This window comes from Vulpes vulpes, chromosome 11, assembly GCF_048418805.1.
Source record: "Vulpes vulpes isolate BD-2025 chromosome 11, VulVul3, whole genome shotgun sequence".
Taxonomy (NCBI): Eukaryota; Metazoa; Chordata; class Mammalia; order Carnivora; family Canidae; genus Vulpes; species Vulpes vulpes.
In genome coordinates this window covers 73158827-73179316 of record NC_132790.1, presented here as the reverse complement: position 1 = coordinate 73179316, position 20490 = coordinate 73158827, and the positions used below count along the sequence as shown (strand labels likewise).

The window sequence follows — 20490 nt, the reverse complement described above, 5'->3', positions numbered from 1 at the left end:
GAAGTACTGGGAGCCTTTCCCCTAAGATCAGGAACAAGACAGGGATGTCCACTCTCACCACTGCTATTCAACATAGTACCGGAAGTCCTAGCCTCAGCAATCAGACAACAAAAAGACATTAAAGGCATTCGAATTGGCAAAAAAGTCAAACTCTCCCTCTTCTCCAATGACATGATACTGTACATAGAAAACCCAAAAGACTCCACCCCAATATTGCTAGAACTATACAGCAATTTGGTAGCGTGGCAGGATACAAAATCAATGCCCAGAAATCAATGGCATTTCTATACACTAACAATGAGACTGGAGAAAGAGAAATTAAGGAGTCAATCCCATTTACAATTGCACCCAAAAGCATAAGATACCTAGGAATAAACCTAACCAAAGAGGTAAAGGATCTATACCTTAAAAACTTAGAACACTTCTGAAAGAAATTGAGGAAGACACAAAGAGATGGAAATATATTCCATGCTCGTGGATTGGCAGAATTAATATTGTGAAAATGTCAATGTTACCCAGAGCAATTTACACGTTTAATGCAATCCTGATAAAAATACCATGGACTTTCTTCAGAGAGTTAGAGCAAATTATTTTAAGATTTGTGTGGAATCAGAAAAGACCCCGAATAGCCAGGGGAATTTTAAAAAAGAAAACCATAGCTGGGGGCATCACAATGCCAGATTTCAGGTTGTACTACAAACCTGTGTCATCAAGACAGTGTGGTACTGGCATAAAAACAGACACATAGATCAATGGAACAGAATAGAGAATCCAGAAGTGAACTTTATGGTCAACTAATATTCAACAAAGGAGGAAAGACTATCCACTGGAAAAAAGACAGTCTCTTCAATAAATGGTGCTGGGAAAATTGGACATCCACATGCAGAAGAATGAAACTAGACCACTCTTTTGCACCATACACAAAGATAAACTCAAAATGGATGAAAGATCTAAATGTGAGACAAGATTCCATCAAAATCCTAGAGGACAACACAGGCAACACCCTTTTTGAACTCGGCCACAGTAACTTCTTAGAAGATACATCCACAAAGGCAAAAGAAACAAAAGTAAAAATGAACTATTGGGACTTCATCAAGATAAGAAGCTTTTGCACAGCAAAGGATACAGTCAACAAAATTAAAAGACAACCTACAGAATGGGAGAAGATATTTGCAAATGATATATCAGATAAAGGGCTAGTATCCAAGATCTATAAAGAACTTATTAAACTCAACACCAAAGAAACAAACAATCCAATCATGAAATGGGCAGAATACATGAACAGAAATCTCACAGATGAAGACATAGACATTGCCAACATGCACATGAGAAAATGCTCTGCATCACTTGCCATCAGGGAAATACAAATCAAAACCACAATGATGTACCACCTCACACCAGTGAGAATGGGGAAAATTAACAAGGCAGGAAACCACAAATGTTGGAGAGGATGCGGAGAAAAGGGAACCCTCTTACACTGTTGGTGGGAATGTGAACTGGTGCAGCCACTCTGGAAAACTGTGTGGAGGTTCCTCAAAGAGTTAAAAATAGACCTGCCCTATAACCCAGCAATTGCACTTTTGGAGATTTACCCCAAAGATACAGATGCAATGAAAAGCCTGCACCCCGATGTTTCTATCAGCAATGTCCACAATATCCAAACTGTGGAAGGAGCCTCGGTGTCCATCGAAAGATGAATGGATAAAGAAGATGTGGTTTATGTATACAATGGAATATTACTCAGCCATTAGAAATGACAAATACCCACCATTTGCTTCAACGTGGATGGAACTGGAGGGTATTATGCTGAGTGAAGTAAGTCAATCGGAGAAGGACAAACATTATATGTTCTCATTCATTTGGGGAACATAAATAATAGTGAAAGGGTATAGAAGGGAGGAGAGAAGAAATGGGTAAGAAATATCAGGAAGGGAGACAAAACATAAATACTCCTGAGTCTGGGAAACGAACTGGAAGTGGAACTGGAGGTGGTGGAAGGGGAGGAGGGCGGGGGGGTGGAGGTGAATGAGTGACGGGCACTGAGGGGGGCACTTGATGAGAGAGCACTGGCTATTATTCTGTATGTTGGCAAATTGAACACCAATAGAAAATAAATTTATTATTAAAAAAAGAAAGAAAATATAGTCTTAAAAACATGATTAATGAACAATGAGATGATTAGAATAGAATATGAAATAAATGCATTATGTTATATGTTTTGAAACTATAAACTGATCCTTATGTATAGATTTTCTGTAAATCGGACATCAGTAACCTTTAGTATTGTAGCACATTGCTTTTCTTAATTTTGAACTTTCTGCTCTGATAATTCTCTTTTGAGTAGTTTCTAAGTGTAAGAAGCTACCATGTTTATAAGCACTTTCATCCTACTGTATTAACAAAAGATAACAATTATGTGAATTGTTTTTCATACCGAGAAGTGGCAGATACTAAACCAGACCTTAATAAAATATAAACAAAGAATGCTAAAAATATTCTACAGCAATGAGGATTTTCAAAGCAAGGACAGGAGATGATTTTGTGAGTCTAAGATTCCCAAAGTAGCTACTGTGTGCTGCTGCTCCAGACACAAACAAAAGAATCACCAGTTTCACAGATTGGCCAGCACTATGATGTAGATGGCTTACGGCCTGACGGGGCCAAGACCCAGAACTGGGCCAATGGTACAGGATGGCTGATGCAGTCATCATCTCAGAGAACCCAGATAGTAATTTACTGAAATAGGCCATTTAAAGAAATGGAGCCAGGATAGGCCATTTCCCAGAAATGGATATCACGGCCTTTCTCTGTGTGGCTGTGCACATGAATAGCCTGAAAAGTTGGAGGATGATGAAGGGGGAGCCTGAAAAAGCCAAAAGGTCATAGAAATTGAAAGACATGATGGGGGAAAGATTAGAGAATCTTCAGTTTAACAGTGGCAGCAGGGAGCATTAGAGCAATTCTAAGGCTCACAGCATCTAATGTGTGGAATCTCCTGTCTTATTGGCAGAGGATTCTGAAAAATTTTGGTAATATGCAGTTAGTTATCTGATATCATTTTGCCCTATAGGAAGTTATTTAGATTTGGAATGGTTAAATTATTCTACTAGGATCCTGGATTTAATATATAACCCCCACCCTGTGTCCTGAGATTGGGTATGTGTTTGCTGACTTCTTCCCTTATGGCAGGCCCTTCCTCATAACCTTCTGATAAGCCTGAGGAAAAGAGAAGATGAAAGATCTTCATCCACATAAAACTTTTTCTTTTCTGGCTGATATGAGAGATTGTCATTGGAAAGCCCTACCCAGAGATCCAAAGATTCAGTGGAGATTTCTCTGGAGAATGAGAAGATTTACTACTGCCTTACCATATTTTTACATGGCTACTCCTAATATTGTTCAATCTGCTCTATCTGGAGTGACATTGCCTTTCTCCCTTTGTCCAAATTCTCCTTATCTTTCAGTGTCTACCTTAATCATGTCTTTTTCCTTATAAAGTTAACTTCAATTTTTCCTCCTTTCTCGACTCAAGCAATTAACTGTACTTTCTACTATTCTCTTAATTGTTAGTGCTTCAATATTAGTGCCTTTATATTTATATTTTATGATACATGGCCCTGTCCCCACTAGACTGAAAAATAATTTCTGTCATTGAGATTAGAATTAAAATTCTGATTTGGCCACTTAGTTGGATTGAATAATATAAGACAAATCACTTACAAACATTTTTGTGTCTCAATTATCTTCAAGTATAATGTGGAATAATAAAAATAGTTATAATGATAATAAATACCACATATGATTATTGGCAGAAAAATGTAAACGAACTAGGGGTGGTGGAAGGGGAGGAGGGCAGAGGGTGGGGGGGAATGGGTGACGGGCACTGAGGGGGACACTTGACGGGATGAGCACTGGGTGTTTTTCTGTATGTTGGTAAATTGAACACCAATAAAAATTAATTTATTAAAAAAAACTAATACAATTAAGCTCCCCAAATGCCTGATATGTAGTAAATACTCAATGAATATCAGTTATTTCTATTTTTATTATTTTCCTTGAAGACTTCCAGATTTTTCCATGATAGGTTCTCAATAATGTTTGCTTATGACAGAGCAAACCTGATTTTCTACTGATGTGCATAGGCACTTGGTTGATGCTTATTTGGTGAGATATAAGAACAGTGTGCTTCTCTTATTGGTCATATGTGGCTGCCATGAATCTGACGATGGAACTAAGATCAGAGTTAGAGAACAACATCAAATACTAGGGTTTCATCAAAGTTTAAAATGAGCAACTGCACTGGCACATGAATCCTGAAGGTCATTGGTTGTGGACCAAGTATGGGGCAAAGATGACATCCAAAAGGTAAAAGGGAAGTGTGGATTGGAGCATCATTAGATTATCTAGACTGAAGAGATCAAATTGTACACTGAGATAAAGAATAAGGGGATGAAATTTGGGGTGAAAGTCTAGAAATAGGACGGCAGCAGGCTGAAATACAGAATGTAGTTTGAATCTTCAAGCTTGGCAGTACTCACTGGCCTTCTACCCTGGCTTTAAGCAGCCTCCCTGGTGTGTACAGATAAGGAATGGCAGGTGTAAGCTGCTTCCTGGGGTGAGAGAGGTTTTTTCAGATGCCAGTGCCTGCAGGGAAGATTCTTCTCACCAGGGAGCTAACAACTGATATTAAGTGCCCAGAGCTAATGAAAGATCCCTAAGAGCAAAGACACACTGTGCTAAGATGCTTAGTCAAGGATTAAGTTCAATCACTCTGGCTAAATCCATCTTTAAGGACAGGGTGCTTACCTGAATTTGTTCAATCATGCCTCCATTTTCATGATTTTTTTCTTAAGGCAGTTTCTTCCAAAGGTCAATCTATAGTCAATTTATTTACTCAAGTTCTTATTCTTCATGGCCCTCATATTTTCTACACCGTTTCTTCTATGCAATTGGTTACCTTACTAAAAAATAATTCTAGTCACTGTCTAGTGTAAATAGGTGACATTTCCCCCCTTATCTCCTCAATCCGTATTGAGGAAACTTCTCACATTCTCTTCTCAGTTTCTTTTTCCACAGCCCATGCTGCTCGAGTGGTGGGCCATACGAACCACCTACCTGCCCATAGTCACTTGATCCAATAAAGCAGATTTTCTCTCCTAGGGTTTTGTAATTGGCATTCAGAGACTCTATATGCTTCCTGTGGGTCCCTTGGATTGGCATACTCTTTAGGGTGTAAATATTTTCTGCCATGTGCAGAGAGAAGTAAATAAAACTATTATATTAGGACTTTCAGTTACAGAATAGAAATCTAATGCAGTTTAAGCAAAAGAGGACACACATTATTTCACTGAAAAATCCAGAACTATTTACTCACATGGATGGCTGGAATGAGGTGTTTATACATAGTTGTGAGGAATTTTTCATCTTTCAGTTCTGTTTTTTTTCTTTCTATGTTTACCTTATTCTCTGTCAGGAAAGATGGCCCCAATGGCTATTGTGTACATCATTCTTAAACATTTTGATCTCAGAAAGAATGAGAAGCCCCCATGTCTAGAATATATAAAGAACATTTACAAGCTAATAACCCAAATAAAAAAGGATTTGAATATGTCACCAAAGAAGATACATGGTTTGCAAATGAACATATACAAAGGTGCTCAATATAATTAGTTATCATTCATTAGTATGGCTAAAATTAAAAATACTGGCCATTCTAAATGTTGGAGAATATGTGGAGTAACAGAAAAATATGACACTTTGAAAAGTTTAACAAAACTGAACAACCCATTAATAAGACTCAGCAAAGAAGAAAGAGAAAATAAACCATATTGGAATGCAAGAAGGAATAGATATTACGATAGACCCTACAAACACTGAAGGGATAAAATGAGAAATATTATGAACATCTTTCTTGCAAATAAATTCAACAGTATGAATGAAATAGACAATTCCTAGAAAAATAGAGCACATAAGAATTGCTAAGTGAAGAAAAGTTAACTTTATTCATTACTCATTAATGAAGAATAAAAATTCTCTGAAAACTATGAATAGAAAGGAATTTTCTCAGTTTTGAAAAGGGTGTCTAGTAAAAACTACTATGAAAATATTCCTTAATGGTGAAATAATGAACACATTCCCCTTAAGTTGGGAAACAAGTCAAGAAAGTTGAATCTCACCACTTTTATTGAACATTGTACTGGAAGTCCCAGCTAGTGTAGTAAAGCAAGAAAAGAAAATATAAGCCATAAGAATTGGGCAAAAAAAGTAAAACTTTATTTTTAGATGATAACTTTTTTTGTTGAACATTGTCAGGCATCTTTAAGACAAATACTAGAACTAGTAAACTAGTAAGTAAGAAATTAACAAGGTTGAATGATATAAGATCAATATATAATCATTGTATTTTGTATGAGCAGCAGACAATTAGAAAATAAAATCAGAGTAATTCTATATGAAATTAATCAAAAAGCCTAAAAAATAAATTTACAAAATACATACAAGCATATATACTGAAAACTAAACAGATTCCTGAATGAAATTAAAAGTCTTGTGTAAATAGAAATGAATAGTACATAGATTGAAAAACTCAGTATTCTTACAATGTCAACTCTTCCAGAATGGTGAGTATATTCTACATCAACCCAATCAGAATTCTAAGACTTTTCTTCAGAAATTGCCAAGTTGATTCTAAATTTTTTTGGAAAACCAAAGGCTCTAGAAAAGTAAAAACATTGTTGAAGAAGAAAAGCAATAGTGGAAGAACTGATATTATATAAAACTAAACAACAGTATAATATTAGCATAAAGAGTGACAAATATATTAATGCAATAGCCTAGGGAGCCCTAAAACAGCCCAATATGTATATGGTAAATAGTTGTTTAATAAAACCATGAGTCCGCTTAATGGGGAAAAAAAAGTGTTTTCAAAAAAGTCATTCTAGAACAACTGTTTATCCATTTGGGAAAAAATAAAACTTCACTCTTATCTTGTACCATCCATAACACTCAATTAAATATGCTGATTATATACATTACTGGTGGGAGAGTAAAATGGTGCAGGTACTTTGGAAAATATTTGGCATTTTGTCATAAAGTTAAATGAAAAGCTATAAAGCCACTGAAATAAAATATTGGAAAATACATTTACAGCTTTATGGTAGGCAAAGGTTTCTCAGGACACAGAAAACACTAAAAGAGAACTAAATTTGAATAAGTCAAAGTTAAAAATACCCCTTCAATTTAAGCCCATTTTATACAAACAGACGATAAGCAACCTCAAAAAACTTAGGAGATAATTTTCATAACAAATACTTCCAGCAAGGAATTTATATCCAGAATATTTGAAACACTTCTACCTACAAATTAAGGGGGAAAAAAAAACAGCTCCATTTGAAAATGGGCAAAAGGCTTTTATGGGTGGCTCAGTCAGTTAAGCATCTGTCTTTTGCTCAGGTCATGCATAATCTTTGGGTCCTGGTATATAGCCTGGCATTGGGCTCCCTGCTCAGGAGAAAGTCTACTTCTGCCCTCCACCTCTTGCTCGTGAACTCACTCTCTCTCAAATAAATAATTAAAAAAAAAAGACTTTTAGAGACATTTAACAAGAGGTACATGAATCACTAGTCAATAGTGAAATGCAAAAATAAACCATAATGAGATACCACTGCACAAATCCTGGAATGGCTAGAATTAAAATAATCAACAACATCAGTATTAGCAAGACTGGGGTGACATTGAAACTTTTGTTCATTGCTACTGTGAGTATAAAATTACATGTCTGTTTTGGAAAAATTAATCAATTTTATAATACAACAATTTGCCTTCTAGATATTTACAAAACTACTGAAGACAAACATCCATGAAAAGACTTATATATGAGTTTTCATAGCAGCTTTATTCACAAAAATAAAAAAAAATTGGAAATAACCCAATGTCCATTAATAATTGAATGGATAAATTGTGGAGTGTCATAGAAATGGATACTACTTAGCAATAAAAAAAATTACCCATACATGCAACAATATGGATGAATTTCAAAAATATAAAGCAGAAGAAACCAGACACAAAAAAGCACATACCACTATTCTATTTATAGAAGTTCAATAGCAGGCAAAATTAATTTATAATCACAGAAATTAGAAAGTGGTTGCCTGGAGGATGGGACTGACTTGAAAGAGGCACAGGAAATTTCCTGGGGTGAGTGATAATAATGTTCCATGTTTGGTTTCAAATGTGGTTATATAGGTATGTGCAGTTGTTACAGCACATATGTGTTTCATTGTTTATAAAGTATCCTTAAATTAAAAGCAAACATAAAAGAAATGAAATATGTTTTAAAAGTAGAATTTGGAAGAAAAAATAATCAACAGAGCCTCAACTAAAGACAGTTATCTTTCAATTTGTTTGGAGGTCAAACTTTCTGGCAGCTTTCCTGAATTTCAGTTTTTCTTCCTCTACATTTTGACTGGGTGATCATGGGCCAAAATCTTTTTTCTTTTTTAATTTTTATAAATTTAGTTTTTATTGGTGTTCAATATATAGAATAAAACCCAGTGCTCATCCCGTCAAGTGCCCACCTCAGTGCCGGTCACCCAGTCACCCCCACCCCCCGCCCACCTCCCCTTCCACCACCCCTAGTTCGTTTCCCAGAGTTAGGAGTCTTTCATGTTCTGTCTCCCTTTCTGATATTTCCCACTCACTTTATCTCCTTTCCCCTTTATTCCCTTTCACTATTTTTTATATTCCCCAAATGAATGAGACCATATAATGTTTGTCCTTCTCCGATTGACTTATTTCACTCAGCATAATACCCTCCAAAATCTTAACCTTTCTTGTTTTTTTAACCTGTAAAATGAACGCATTGGATTTAATGCTAAGTTTCTTTCAAATGCAGTGAAAGACATTTTAGGCATATGTTGTAAGTTCAGGCTCCTCCAGCAATACAGTGTTCAGCCAAGTTTCCAAATATTTTATTACTGGCACATCACTTACCATCCAGACACTTGTTGTTTTAGCCGAACACTATATCTATCCCTGTCATTAAACCGAAATAACAGTGTGTCCCAGATGCAGTGATGAGCATTTCCTAATTTGTACCTAGAGATTCTTTCTTGGGTGATGAATGTAGGTGGGATCTAATCAAGGAAAGAGAATATGCCTATGTAACTTGTTTAGATTTTTAAACAGAAATTGGAGGAAGCTGTTTAGGGTTCCAATCCTAGTTATATGACTTTGGACAGGTCACTTAACAATCCATTTGTTCTTATTTTCATTATCTTCAAAATGAAGAGGTTTTCCTTTAGGATATCCTTTAGGATACCCAAAATTCATTATAGCAGTAACAAGCCCCTGCTCAAGTAGAGTCTTTGCACTTTAGTCTGTACTCTATAGAATTACTTTTTCTAAATGTCAAACTAATTTTTACTACTCCACAGGTTGAATCTTTGACTGACTTCTCATCATACCAATGTACCATGCAGAGCTTTGCACCTGCACATATTACCTGTGTTATCTCCAATTACATATCCGTCTGCAGTCTTTTGAACCAGTGAGTATTAGGTGTTCCTCCAAAGCACTAGAAAGTCTAATATCTTCCTAATTTTGCTCATCTGTTACTTCTTTCTGAGAAACCTATTGACAGCTTATTGAATTAATTTCTTTGTTCGTCCTTCAGCTAAAAGTTTTCCTGTCTTTGAAGAATGATTTGCTCACTTCTTCTGCCTAACTAAATTCTTTCCAATTTCTTTGTGGAGTTGGAAGTCACTTTCTAGTGATCTAATTTCCAGAGTATTCTTGTAACTTTGCATATTCTTCTTTTTAACTTTGCATATTCTTGAGAAGCACCTCCCCTCACCTCCCCCGCAACACTTACCTGAAACAAAGGAAAGGAATTTATTATTTGCTAAGCAAGGAAGAACTATTCCACCAGGACACAGACTTCATGAGCAAAGCAAGAAGTCCACATAGATAGGGAGGGTTAGAAGTGTGCTCTTTAGGAATTGGCTGACTTTCTGAAGTAATAGTTAGGGAACTTCTCTCTGCATGGCCTTTAAAAAGAGGCTACATTGATGAGTGGGATCAACACTGGTCTGTGGTTACTTATTTATAGTTTGGGACCAGGACTAAAAAATAGATATGTTTAATTCTCACCTTTTAATCATAATACTTAACATTTTGTGAATTAACCACTGAAGCCTCTTCTTACTGAACTTTAAGTCCTTAATATTAGGAGGGTTGTCAAGTTCATTTTTGCATCTAAAATATGCACAAAAGTGAATTAATATTAGAAATATTTTATAGTAAAAATAAAAATGGAAAAAAGGCATAGAATGAACTCATGTTTACCAATGGAAACACATGAGTCTAGCCTTTATATGATTACCTTAATTAAATTTATGAAAAGGGATGACAAGAACTCCTAAAATATTGTCACCAGTTTAAATATTCTTACATTGGAAATTTAGCAGATATTTTTTTCCCTAATGCCTCCTTTTAAAAAAACTTCTTTCCTAGTAAATCACCCATGTCACTTGTTATCTGTTATTATCTGTTAATCTCTGTTTATTATTCCCATGTAAAACTTGACTGGTGGAGAAACAGGGAGAAGACCCATAACTAGAGGACAGACTAGTTACGGATCTTCCCTAAGGATCAAGGAAGAATTAGATTTCTTTCCTCTGCATTTAGAATTTTAAAACCCAAGGAGTGACATAAACTATAAGGAAAGGAGTGTAAGTTACTCTGTCATCAGATAGTTTTCACATGTGAAAAGGTGGGAGGATGAAGGTATTCTATTCTTATCAGTGTCAAGGCTGCTGCTATTTGATGTATCTTATATGCACAATCTCACATTTACTAAAAACAGGTTGATAGGTATTTTCAGGACTGCTTGTGGAAGATGATTTACCATCTCTCTCCCACCTGCACAACTCTAAGCCTTGAGGTTTATCTGGAAAAAAGTGTTGCTTAGAAATACATCAACCCATCAATGTAGAATGACTTAGCATAAGCTCTATAGCATTTAGGAAAGGAGAGGGGACATCTTTTATATAGAATGAGACAAAGTGTAGAGAACTGGACAGCTCATATGGGCATCCAGCTTTACACCAGACTTTTTGGTTCTGATAGTTTTTCTAAAAGGGATCATGGTTATTCTCTGTCACCTTTGTTCTGTTTACCTAAATGGTATATTTAGACGAGAATTTTGTACTTTTATTAAAATGCTAATAGGCAATCAGACATTTTACTGTGGCCAGGTAGTTTTCTCTGTCATGTTGGAAGACATGTTACATGCAAAGATAGGAAAAAAATATTCTCTCAAGCATCATTGCCTTTATTTGACAGAACTTGAAGGTACTTTGAACAAATGGAATTGTCCCACTTTCTCTTAGGATTTGTGAGCCCACAAAATGGTGTCAATAGGCATGACGTAGTGTTCAGAGGGACCTTGATTTTAGGAATTATTTCTTGTGTCCACACTGTAAAGGTCCAGCAGACATAATACTTGCTTTAGAGTTAATATGGAGTTGAACTTGAGTCATACTCTACTATGGAAAACATTTGTATGGCTGGTATTCAAGCTCTAAAATGGGTCCAAATGTTCAAATGTCCTTGGGGACTCTAGGAGAGTAATTGGGGGCCTCAAATAATTTATCTGCAAAGAGAATTCCACTAGATTTGACCATTGAAGTTTTAGGGAAGGTTATGAGTCAGAATCATCATGTTAGTACTCAAGAATATCCTCAAGATGGTAACTGATACCTGAAATGCTATTTTTGATAAGGGGACCTGGCTAAAATAGTATTGCTCTCAAAAGGGCCAACTTTGTGAACACACAACCTCTGCATCAAAAAAAGACCCTCACTTGGGGCCCCTGGGTGGCTAAGTTCAGTGTCTGCCTTTGGCTCAGGTCATGATCCCAGGGTCCTGAGATCAAGGCCCACACTGGGCTCCCTCTTCAGCAGGGAACCTGCTTCTCCCTCTCCCCCTGCTTGTGTGCTGTCAAATAAATAAAATCTTAAAAAAAAGAGCCATGCTTAATGTAATGGCTTGCTGTCTACAGTCTTGAATTCCTTAACTTATTTTTAACTCAAGATTCCATATTTTTATCTTGCATTGGGTTCCACAAATTATGTACCTGGTCTGTCCTCTCAAGCTAAAAAAAAAAATTCAATGGCAGTATGTCTTATTTCAGGATTACAAAGAGGTATGGGAAAGAAGCATTTCAGTGATATGCTAAATAGATTTACTAATCCAACACCATGAGAAATAGTTTAATTCCTACAACACACACAACTGTAGAAAACCTTGCAAGGGAAGGATAACACCCTGGAGTTGACAGCAATGCTGACAGTGAGAAGCAAGGTCACTTTGGGCTGGCAATGAAAGACCACAAGCTTAAAAGCAGCCCTGGAACTGAGGTCTGCAGTGTCTCTGGGCCAGAGATCCTCTTGTTTCGATACTCAGAAGAAATCAACTTGAGCCACTCAGGATGCATGTGGAAAAGAGAAGACTGTCATGATCATCCTCCCAGACTTACACAATCTAATGCAAATAGAAGGTACTGTACGGGTAGGAGGAAGGGGAGACCTGTTGAAAGCAGAAATTAGAAATTCTGAGTAAAGCTGGAATCTGGAAGAATGGGAAATAAAATCCAGATGGAGACTTTCTTCTGCCAGGTATGATCTTGGTTAAAATTTCTGTGATTTTAAAACTTCTGTAAAAATAGAGTTGCTTAGGGCTTAAAGGAAGTCAAGGAGAGGCCCTTCGAGAAATATCTGCAGCTCAACTTTGTATTTCTATTACATTTTGTGGAAACTGGGAGGAAAATATCTATTTTGGGCTTTTTCCTTAGTGAAAATACGAGTATTGTGAGTATATATAGGATTGCATTAAAATGTCTTCATGAGAAAAGGCTGTAAAATTGGAAATTCATGAAGCCTAGTAGAAATGAAAATATAGGATAGGTCTTGTACACAGGGATAAGCAGATTTTTCAAATATGTCTATAAAGCTGGCTTGGACTCTGTTATAGGAACAGATGGTCTTATAGACAGTTTAGATTGGAGTGGAAAAGAAATACGGCTTGCCATGAGATGGTTTGGAATTCAAATGAGAGCTGTACCTCAGTCTGAGTACAAGGTTGAAATTTGACCAGGAAAAGGCAGATGAAGGCCCAACTGTCTTATTGCTACACTTAAATTTAAAACTACCTGAGGACAGGGCCAGCATCTATCATAATGCTGTGGACAGTGAATATACATGGTTCATGGTGATAGGCAGAGCTGTGTTTGTGAGAAACAGTATCAAAGAATACATAGAGGAATATTTAATTCAGTCATGGATGTTATTTTGCTTATGTGATAAAACAGGACTTCAGTTTATATTTTTAGAGTATAATTGATGTAAAATGCTATGTTGGTTTCATGTGTGTAACATGTTGTTAGACAATTTTGTATATTATTCAGTGTTCCCTGCTTAGGTATAGTCACTGTCACCATAAGTTACTACAATATTATTAGCCATATTCCTCATGCTGTACATCTCCATGACTTTCTCAATTTTAATTATAGTGTAGTTAACACACAGTGTTGTATTAGTTTCAGGTATACAATATAGTAATTCAACATTTCCATATATTACTCAGTGCTCATCAAGATAATGTACTCTTAATCCTCTTCACCTATTTAATTGCCCCACCCCCCCCCCCGCCACACACACCTCCCCTCTGTTAACTCTGTTCTCTATAGTTGAGTCTAGTTTTTTGTTTGTCTGTCTTTTTTCCCCCTTTGTTCTTTTATTTTTTAAATTTCCACCTATGTGTGAAATCTTACGGTATTTGTCTTTGTCTCTTGGGCTTATTTCACATAGCATTAAACTCTCTAGACCCATCCATGTTCTTGCAAAGGGCAAGATTTCATTCTTTTTAATGGGTGAATAATATTCCCATTATAAGCATATGTATATATGTGCCAACTTTTCTTTACCCATTCTTTTGTTAATGGATAGTTGGACTGCTTCCATAGTTTGGCTATTGTAAATAATGCTGCAATAAACATATGGGTGCATGTATCCCTTTGAATTAATGTTTTTGTATTCTTTGGGTAAATACTTAGTAGTGTGATTCCTGGATCATAGCATAGTTCTATTTTTAACTTTTTGAGGAACCCACCATACTGTTTTCCAGAGTGGATGCATCGGTTGCATTCCTTTGTGCAAGAGGGTTCTTTTTTCTCCACATCCTCATCAATACCTATTGTTTATTGTGCGATTTATTTTAGCTATTCTGACTGGTATGAAGTAATGTTTCCTTGTGGTTTTGATTTGCATTTCCCTGGTGATGAGTGATGTTGAGCATCTGAGTCCTGTAGGCCATCTGTATATCTTCTTGTTCATGTCTTCTGCCCATTTTTAAATTGGATTTTTTTGGGGGTTTTTTGGTGTTGCATTCTATAAATTCTTGATATATTTTGGATACTAATCATTTATCAGCTAAATCATTTGCAAATACTTCCTCCTATTCAATAGATTGTCTTTTATTGTTGTTGGTTATTTCTATTGTTAGTTGTTGCTATTATTGTGCAGAAGTGTTTTATTTTGATATAGGCCCAATAGTTTATTTTTGCTTTTGTTTTGTGCCAGTACCTTACTGTCTTGATGACTACTTTGCAATATAGCTTGAAATTCGGAATTGTGGTGCCTCCAGGTTTGTTTTTCTTTTTTAATATTGCTTTGGCTCTTTGGGGTCTTTTGTTGCCATATAAATTTTAGGATTGTGTTTTCTACTTCTATGAAAAACACTGCTGGTATTTTGTAAGGACTATATTAAAGCTGCAGATTGTTTTGGCAGTCTAGACATTGTAACAGTATTCTTCCAATCCATGGGCATGGAATGTCTTCCCATTTCTTTGCATCATCTTCAATTTCTTTCATCAATGCCACCCTGTGTCTTTTCATTAAAGCATTTAGTCCTTTTACATCTAGTGTAATTTTGATAGGTATGTACCTATTGCCAATTTGTTGTTTTCCTTTCTTTTCTTTTTTAAAATTCTTTGTTCCTTCCTTCTTCTCTTTGTCTCTTGTGATTTGATGACTTTCTTTAGGGTCATGCTGGGATTTCTTTCTCTTCATTTTTTGTGTACCTAGTATGAGTCTTTATTTGTGGTTACTATTAGGTGTGGAGACAATTGTCTTATGTAGGTAACAGTCTATATTAAGTTGATGGTCACTTAACTTTGAACACATTTCAAAAGCACTAAATTTTTACTCCCCCCTCCACATTTTTATATATATGATGTAATAATTTACATATTTTTAATTTGTGTATCCCTTAACTAACTTTTGCAGATATAATTTATTTTACTACTTTTGTGTTTTAACCTCTCTACTGGCTTTATAATGATTAATCTACTACCTTTGCTATATGTTTGTTTTTTCCTGTGAAAATTTTTCCTCCCACAGTTTCTTACTCTTGATTATGAACTTTTCTTTCCACTTAAGGAATTCCTTTTAGCATTTTTTGTAACACCCATTTAATGGTTATGAAGTTCCTTAACTTTTGTTTGGGAAAATCATAACTTTGCCTTATAGAGTATTCTTGGCTGGAAGTTTTTTCTTTCAATATTTTGATTATTTCATACTTGTATACAACTGATTCTTTCTTATTGCTCTTAAAATTCTCTCCTTATCATTACTTTCTTTTTTCCATTTTTTTTTTTAGATGATAAGTCTTCATGTGGACTTCCTTTGGTTTATTTTGTTAGGTGCTCTCTGTGCTTCCTGAACCTGAATGTCTGTTTTCTTCTCCAGATTAAGGAAGTTTTCAGCTATGATTTCTTAAAATAAGTTTTCTGTCCCCTCTTCTCTCTCTTCTTCTGGAATCCTTATATTGAGAATGTTATTATACTTGATGGTATATCATACCTTATTATTCTCATTTAATATTTTTTTCTTTATGCTATTCTGTTTGGTTGCTTTCCATTACCCCATCTTCCAGATCACTGATCCATTCTTCTGCATCCTCTAATCTGCTATTGATTCCTTTTAGTTTTTTTTTAAGTTAGTTATTCTTCAGCTCTGGTTCTTTTTAATATTTAATATTTTCTATCCATTTGTTAAAGTTCTCACTGAGTTTATCCACTCTTTTTGCAAGTCCACTGAGTATCTTTATGACCATTACATTGAATTGTTTATCAGGTATGTTGCTTATCTCTGTTTCATTTAGCTTGTTTACTGTAATTTTTGTCTTCTTCTTTCATTTGAGTTGTATTCCTCTGTATCTTCATTTTTTTGTAGTTCTCTGGATTTATTTCTATTTATTAGGTCAGTCAACTACATTTCTTGGTTTTAAAAATAGTGACATTATATAGGAGAGGTTATGTGGTATCCTAGGGTGGAATCTCCCTGGCCTTGAGAAGCAGGTGCTCCAGAGATGTCCCCTGTGTGGGCTATACATGTCTGCTTATTGTGGCTGAGCTCTGATTGCCTTTAGCTCAGTTGGCTATAATGGCCCTTGTCGCACATGGACAAGGTTTACTCCCCATGCTCTTGAGAGACCTGTCTGTGGCCATCACAGGTAGGTACATTAGTAGGTAGGGAGAGAATTCAGTCTAGCTGTCTGCCATTAACCTCTCTGCCACAAGTGCAGGGACACCAAAAGCAGAGCTTCCTCCCTGCACAGCCAGCTAAGAGGCTAGGCTGCTGAATTGTGAGTGCTCTAGTGTGTGGAGTTATCTTCCTCTCCTCCCCAGGCCACTGATCACTTCAGACTGGTGCTGGTCTTGGCCAGGGCTTCTTGCTAATTATCGCAAGGCAGGAGCTACTTTGGAGGGATGCCTGCAGTGTCAGGCAGGTTAGATCGGTTGAGTTCACAGGGGATCAGTAGGGTGGGCCATGGTGCTAACAAGGTAGGTGGAGAATGTTAGAAGTGGTTCCCACAGGCATTCAACTATCTACACTGGGGGAGGGGAAGAGAAATGATGCCCACCAGTACTTTTGTTCCCAAAAAATCTTCTGCACATCTCTGCCTTTCTGACACACATTCTAAGATTAGTCAATAAATCTTTAGTGTTTAGTATCTTTAGTTATTCAGTATTCTGGCTCTTTAAGGGGAAGGACTCAGTTTCCTGTTGCTCTTAGGCTATCCTGGTCTAAAGCCCATTGACTTATAAAGCTCTCATTTTAAGACCCACTGGTTTTCAAAGTCAGATGTTATGGGGACTCATCCCTGGTGTGGGCCTCCAGTTCTGGAGATACCTGGCATGGGGTCTGATCCTCACTTCTCCATGATTGTGATGTCCCTCATATTTATGGTTAGTCATGCAGAGTGCTTGGTTCCTCATCATGTCTCTGCCTCTTTTACCTTTTTCAACATGGCCCTTTTCAATGATTAACTTAACCATAGAAGTTCTGTTCTGCCAGTCCTCAGGTTGCTTTCAGAGTTAGCCGCATAGACAGAGATGTTCTCTGGGTTTGTTCAGAATCCTACTTCATCACATTATCGTGGAGGATGGAGATTCCAATTTTTAAGTCTAATTAATGATTCAAAACCTTTCCTAAATTAGTCAGTATGATGCTTGTGTTAAGTTACTGAAACACTTTTCATTGACTAGGTATCATGAAATCTGATGAAGAATTTCTACCAGAAAAATTCTGCTCTGCCATGATAATTCAGAGGAGAAATAAATGATAGCAATTAACATATGTTTTCTGCTTAACTGCTTGAAAAATAAAATACCCTGTTGTATAAATGCTCATTTGAAAGAAATGTCTCCAGAATTTTTGGTGCTGATGCATCTTTTAGGTCCAAATGTATCTGTTGACTTCAGACATTCTGGAGGTGAAAACTCTTCAGCTTGCAACATAAGCAAAACTGACAGGGGTCTTTGATAAAATAAACTTGGATTTGAATTATAGTCCCATCAGTCACTAGCCATGTTTTATAGGCAATATTTTTTTTCTGTAATGTTAATGGACATTTTGTTATTCTTGATAAGCTAGATTATGTTGCTGTAACAGACAATTTGTAAACTTTAGTGGCTTGACACAAAAATAATTTTATGTATTTTCTTAAAGATTTTATTTATTTATTTGAGAAACAAACAGAGAGAGAAAGAGAGAGAGCATGAGTTGGAGGAGGTGCAGAGGAAGAGAGAGAGGGAGACTCCTTCTCAAGCAGGGAAGCCCAAAGTGGGGCTCGATTCCAGGACCCTGGAATCATGACCTCAGCTGAATACAGAGGCTTAACTGACTGAGCCACATAGGTGCCCCTTGACACAAAAATGTTTATTTCTTGTTTACGTTTTTCAACCTGGGTTGATGGGGCTTTGCATGTTTTAGTCATTTGAGAAACCATGCTTTTGGAGCTTTTGATATGAGAGGTGCTTCCATATAACCCGGAAAAAGGGAAATTTCATGCATATTATATCATATTATGCACATTATATCTCATTTTCTACCCAGAAATGACACATGGTCACTATCAGTCATATTTCACTAGCCAAACAAGTCACCTTGTTGTGACAAAATTCAGAGGAAATGGCGGAGTGAAATCTCACCAAGGGCTTAGAAATAGGAAAACTTGAATATTTTTGAAAATCACCAATGACTACCAGAGAAAAATAATATCTACTCCATGCAGTTGTTTAATCATGTATGTAAATAATCTTAACAGTAATAGAGGCTCAATGAATGATAGTCATCATCAAAAGTGGGTTGTATTGAATGAAATGTTTATAACCACGACTTCTAGGTAAGTGTGGCAGATTAAACAATCATGCTTAAGTGCCTACTTCTCCCAAATTCAACCAAATTTATGATTGTAGTTATAATTAAAATTAAATATAATAATTAAAAATTTTAAAAGTTATAAACCTACAATAATAGGGAAAATGGGAGAGTAAGTGAAGAATACCAAGAATGTTTTTAAGGTTCCTCAAGTCAGAAATGCCTGGATGGCTCAGCAAGTGAGCTCTGCTTTTGGCTTAGGGCTTGATCCCAGAGTCACAGATCAAGTCCCTCATCGGGTTCCCTGATGGGAGTCTGCTTTTTCCTCTGCCTATATCTCTGGCTCTCAATCTCTGTGTGTCTCATGAATAGATAAATAAAATCTTAAAAAAATTTCCTCAGGTCATACATAAAAAAAGAACAATGAATCAAAGCCAGGAAGTAAATATGGATGCCAGGTCTACCCTGGGATGTAGGAACATAGTGTTTTCAAAATTTTTTAACATGAAGGAATTGGAAGAGTAGGCTTTGGGAATGTGCTGAGCTGGCAACTAGACTCTGAGATCTTCACATCTAGGGGGAACTTGTGAAGGTTCAAGAGCTTCTATGAAATATGAGTTGGAAAAAAAAAATTATGTGCCAGCAAAGTCCACAAGGAAATCTGTCAATCTCTCCACAGTTCTGAATGGAAAAACAGCTCATAATAAAAATATTCTTCTATAGAATGTTAAACATGATTTATTCCCAAACTGATTTTGGCTCTAAATTTATACTATCTGAACATTCTAGGAAATTTAGAGCAGACCAAATTGATGTGCAATTAGGTTGGTGGCTCCCTCTTGTGCCCAGTGGAAACGAATATTACCCAGAGAAAAACTGGTTGCTATGATTCTCATGGGTTAAATTCAGCCAAAACAATGACTCCACTGTAAAAAATTAACACACACACAGAAAAGTCACCAATAGTAAAACAATAGTAAAAGTATAATAGTGCTGGGTACTCTTCTTGCCCTAGAGCTCATGGTTGCAACCCTTGGGTCCTTTTATTCTTTCATTGATTAATTTATAACAAATCAATGAGGCTTAGTATTACCTAGTTCTGTTGTAGTTGGCAAAAGATACAGAGATATAAATAGCTAAATTTAGCCTCATACACTTTATAATCGAAAGAGGAAAACAGATTAGATGACAACTAAAATATAATAGAAAGTTTGTAATAGAGTTATCCAGGAGGTATTATGAAGGCATGATAATAAAAAATGCCTAATTTGCTTCCAAAGTTTTATTAAGTTCTACATAATAAAATATTGTAAATTATATTAAAATTGCTTCACTACTTGTGAAGTATATCAGAGCCGAATTTTGGATTATGACTTGACAATCAAGAGTCAGTATGCTGGATGCTGTAAATAAGGGACATTAGATTCTGAGTGTGTCTTTGCTAAATCGGTTGAGAAAAGAAACATAACATTGGAACACAGCTGAGAAAAGTAAAAACTTATTTATATGTATAAAAATAAGTTATCGTATAAAACATTGACATTATATAAGATTGTATATTGATACCTTATATATTAAATACATTATATATTTGACACTTTGATATATTATAAATATATCACATAAATATATATTATAAAGTAATAAATTTTATATAATAATACCATTTTTATAAGCCATAAAAGGAGCATATGAACTTATTTATATAGATCTGTATCTTTATAAGGAAGTGGTCTTATAAGAAAGGGGTTAGGCCTTGAGGTAGATA

The 20490-nt window shown here is 35.9% G+C and overlaps 1 long non-coding RNA gene across 2 annotated transcripts in view; it reads left to right on the top strand.

Moving 5' to 3' along the window:
* The window catches only part of LOC140594453 (uncharacterized), a 640333-nt gene that overhangs the window by 572811 nt on the left and 47032 nt on the right, over positions 1 to 20490 (top strand). Inside the window, exon 4 of one of the 2 annotated variants that reach the window (XR_011995252.1) lies at positions 9435 to 9547. The exons of the other annotated variant lie outside the window; for it this stretch is intronic. This is a non-coding gene — a long non-coding RNA (uncharacterized lncRNA). Of the gene's footprint in view, positions 1 to 9434; positions 9548 to 20490 lie in introns of those variants that run through there. 2 annotated transcript variants of the gene reach the window in all.